This window comes from Octopus bimaculoides, chromosome 8, assembly GCF_001194135.2.
Source record: "Octopus bimaculoides isolate UCB-OBI-ISO-001 chromosome 8, ASM119413v2, whole genome shotgun sequence".
Classification (NCBI taxonomy): domain Eukaryota; kingdom Metazoa; phylum Mollusca; class Cephalopoda; order Octopoda; family Octopodidae; genus Octopus; species Octopus bimaculoides.
In genome coordinates, this window is record NC_068988.1 from 38,121,583 (window position 1) to 38,125,791 (window position 4,209).

At 38.1% G+C, this 4,209-nt stretch overlaps 1 long non-coding RNA gene across 1 annotated transcript in view; it reads left to right on the forward strand.

The window, feature by feature from the left end:
- Window positions 1-6: 6 nt before the first annotated feature.
- Window positions 7-4,209, forward strand: part of LOC128248566 (uncharacterized) — a 30,726-nt gene continuing 26,523 nt past the window's right edge. The window contains exon 1 of the long non-coding RNA XR_008264740.1: window positions 7-665. This is a non-coding gene — a long non-coding RNA (uncharacterized LOC128248566). The remainder of the gene's footprint in view (window positions 666-4,209) is intronic.

Sequence of the window (4,209 nt, forward strand, 5' to 3'; positions counted from 1 at the left end):
TTAATAGATACAAAAGGACGGCACCACTTACAACAAGAACACTACAACCAATACTATTATTACCAAAGATGACAACTAATAGCCCAACGAATACAAACTACTACCACTACTAGTGAAATCAAAATCAGCATTAACGTCACCACCATCATTAAAGTCGGTTCCTTGTAAGTTAACAGGAAATTCGGTTGATTTCTATGTAAACTGCAAAATATTATAAGATGGATGTGTACTAGAATATTACTGGTATTCGTTCTATGGATGTTCGCTTCCTACGACTGATTTTTGAATTGAAGTATTGAAGTAAGCCTATACAATAAAGCCACCCACTATCGGTTCCTGTGACAGAGTCAGCTTCCATCGCCAACATCAGCACACGAACACCAAGTTAAAACGACACTATAACGACAACTGCAGGCAATATCAATAAGTTACAGAAAATATGTAAGACAACAACAACAACAACAACAACAACACACATACAGTAAAAATTACAAAAGCAACAACAGAGCAACCACAAAAGTAACATCAGACAGTTGCAATAAATAGCATTGAACAAGTTTCAACAATAACGACTACAACAACCGCAATTAATAGCAACTAATAACGGCCGATAAAGAAGGAAAAAAACAATAATACCGCCACCAGCAACAGAAAGACAATATCTTGTAAGAAAATATTTTTAAATTTGTCAATTTTTGTATTACTCTTAAACTTTGCAGTGTTTTATATATATATATATGAATGGAAGGCAAGGTCAACGAATGACGACTTGTTGAGTAACAAGTTTGTTTTCATATGTTGTTGTTTAGCCCTAGGTCAACCCTGATTAAGGAGATCTCGGATCAAATACATTGTGGTCTTGATTATCTTCTTCGGCATTTCTTCGGAGAGGGTCTCACAAAAGTCAAACTGAAAGTCGTTTTGTTTTATCTATTTGTTCGGCAATTTCCGTGAAAAAAAATTAAAAGAAATAAAAAAATTTTTTTTTCAGCTGAACAGTGAAGTATAGTCGCATACTCACGCGCGCACACATAAACGTTCACTCATTGTCTTTCATGTACACGAGCGAGTTGAATAAACACCCGCTCACATATACCCTTTCTTCACATATATACATACACATACATCTTTTTCTGTTTTCATGAATCACTTACGTTTACGTATTCTATGTGTAAGTATACATGTATGTATGTATGTGTACGTAAGTATATTTATGTATGTGTTCATGTGCTTGTGTGTGTGTATATATATATATATATATGTATATATATATATATATACACACACATATTTGTCTAGGTCATTGTGTGAGCTGAAAAAATAATGAAAGAAAAAAATTTTTTTACGGAAATTGTTGAACGAGTTGATGAAACAACGATTTTCATTTTAACTTCCGCGAGATTATTTCTGAAGGAATGCTTGTCCTTTTTATCTAGACATATTTGGTGTATCTAAGACTACATTATTCAATGTCTTCCTCTATTCCATTCACATCTAGGATGTTTTACAGAAAAATATAATACTGATGGCTGAGCAGTGGATTTTACATGTTTGTGTGTGTATCTTTAGTATACAACGACCCATTTACTCAGTTTTAACTTCCTTGTGCCCAGGCTTTTGTGAGAGCTGTCGTGTTTTATCGTAATCTAAGAGTTTTACAGTTGCCTTTTTTGAAGGCCACAGATTGCTGTTAGATACACCGTAAACACAAGTTTCAAGAATGAATGCGTTTTGACGCCAGTGTTTGTTGTGTCACGTAAAATACTAGAATTGGTTTTATACGCCACATTATGTACCCACTATTTTTTATAATCTATTATTGCACCCTAATAACAGTTGCAAAGAAAGTTACGTTGGATAACGAGAATAAACTTGTGGTTTGTTGTGAGTGAGACTTCATCAATCTGCGGCTGGTGGAGCAAGGCCTGAGAACCTCTAGAGCAGTGGGTATGATTTGTGGGAAATTTGCTCATTATTGTAGTTTCAGTGATCACGTTGCTTCTTCATTAGCTCAAATCATTTTCAGTTTATATGAAAGATAATTTGAACTACCTCCAAATTCGATGTTTTATCAATAAACGAATCAGTTTTGACTTCAATCCTCCTGGGGTGAAATTGTTTTTACAATTACATACAGAGTCTATATAGAATTGTTGTATCATTCGAAATATGTGGCCTGTATCTACGTTGACCGGCTGGCTCAGCTGGTGGAGGAGGGTTAATGTTTAAAGGCATGAAACCCTCTAGAGCAGTGATTCTCAAACTTTTCAAAAGATTTTAGGGTGGGCATTGGAATTAGACACTGAGGGAAAATGGCTGTAACTTTTTTATTTTTTAATTTTGGCGATTTTCGTTTTCTATAATGTGTTCTATATGTCACGGTCATGCGATTCCCCCTAAAAAAAGGGATGATAGCATGTGAAAAATTGAAAGTCTTCAGAGTTTTAAACCTGTTTCAAGCCACCCCGTTTTCACGATATTTCAGCGTCCCTTCGCCGTCCCCTTGGGGTCCGCGGACTCCAGTTTGAGAACCACTGCTCTTGTGGAACATCATTGATGATAACCCTGTAACATCTGTAGTCTGTATCTATGTTTGAAATTGATATTGAATCAAGTTTATTTTGAGCTGATTGGTTGATTTCAACGAAACAATTCATTTTGTTCTGAATAAGACTATATCCGGTTTGCGTATATTCCAGCGCTTTCTAACTTGTGTTGCGAAATTATACAAGTGTGTCGTAAAATAATCTGCGGTCATTATATTTTTCTCTGATAGTTCACGTTTACTAATTATAAATTAAACATTAATAAATTTTGTGAACTTTACTTTGTGAGTTCAACTCTCGCCGAATGGAATTAGAACAGGCACCACTGTTAACAATTTTGCGTGATCACACATCCTTAATGCTGTAACGGTAAGTGTTACTGCATTCATAGTTATACGGAGTAAAACTCTAGAAATAACGTAATTTTTGAGACGTTCTCGGGAGTTAACTACAAAGAAGTTTTTGGCTTTATTAGTTTCTAGCCTCACTGAAGCATTAGATTATGTTCGGGTAAGTGCCCTGTTGTTCAAACACTTCATTCTCGCAATCAGCCACGGTTAATGGCGTGAATGTTTTAGATTGTCTCAGAATTCCCTTAGAGAGAGGAATTCCAATGTCCTCTGGTGCGATGTATAATTGAGGGAGTACGCATGCCGTTTTATTGTATTTATTTTTCTAATTTCCACTCATTTTTCTTCACTCCTTTTACCATTATTTGTTCATTTTTATTAATTATTTTTCTTTGTCAACGAATTGTTTGTTCTTCAGAACTTTTTGGGGTTTAGGTCGGCGCAAGTGCTCGTCTCTCTTTCTTCCCTGTTTTTTCCTCCATCTTCGCTTGCTTCCCTTTAGTAGGCAACATCCTCTCCTCTCCAACTTGCATTAATTCCAACAGAGAGATAGATGAAGCTCTGTTACAGTAGAGATAGAGCTGGGTGTATCAGTTCCTGTTACAGTTGAGGAAAGACGGAAGCATAGAGTATAAGACGATCTGCGTTCAGGTGCCACTTTCAATTCTCTCCTTGATCAATTTTCAAGGTGTAGCGTAACTTTCTGCTAGTGCTAAAGTCTCAGGGGACTGGGTTGATGCCCTGTCTATGGCCAACATTAGAGATGTGCTCAGTCTTGATGAGCTCCGCATCGCCATCGCACTCAGAGTGGAAGCTGACGTCTGTAGGGGACTGAGATGTCGCTAAGGTAGGCCCCTCGATCCCACAGGTCTTCACGGTTTGTCTCACCGCCTAAATGCTGGTCGTTTCGTTCATCACACCAAGCGTAATCATTGAGCGAGCCCTGGCTCGAATTAATATCCCCACAGTTCTGGAGCCATTGGGATTATCCAGAAATGATGGCAAGAGACCAGATGGTCTTACCCTCTGTTTCTGAGTAAGAGGTAGGTGCCTAATCTGGGGCGTCACGGTCTGTGACTCTTTTACTCCCTCCCATATCCTGGATGCTGCGGTAAATGGAGGGGTCACTGAACGAAACAAAACCCTGAAGTATCGGGACCTGGCAGGGAACTATCTCTTCTAGCCTGTGGCGTTTAAGACGTTTGGAGGGGCTGGGCCGCTAACGGTGAAGTTCGTGTTTTCTAATATGTCCTCTGGCCGACCCAAAAACCTTGAGTGGATTTGGTAGACGGAAACCGAAAGAAGCCTATTAC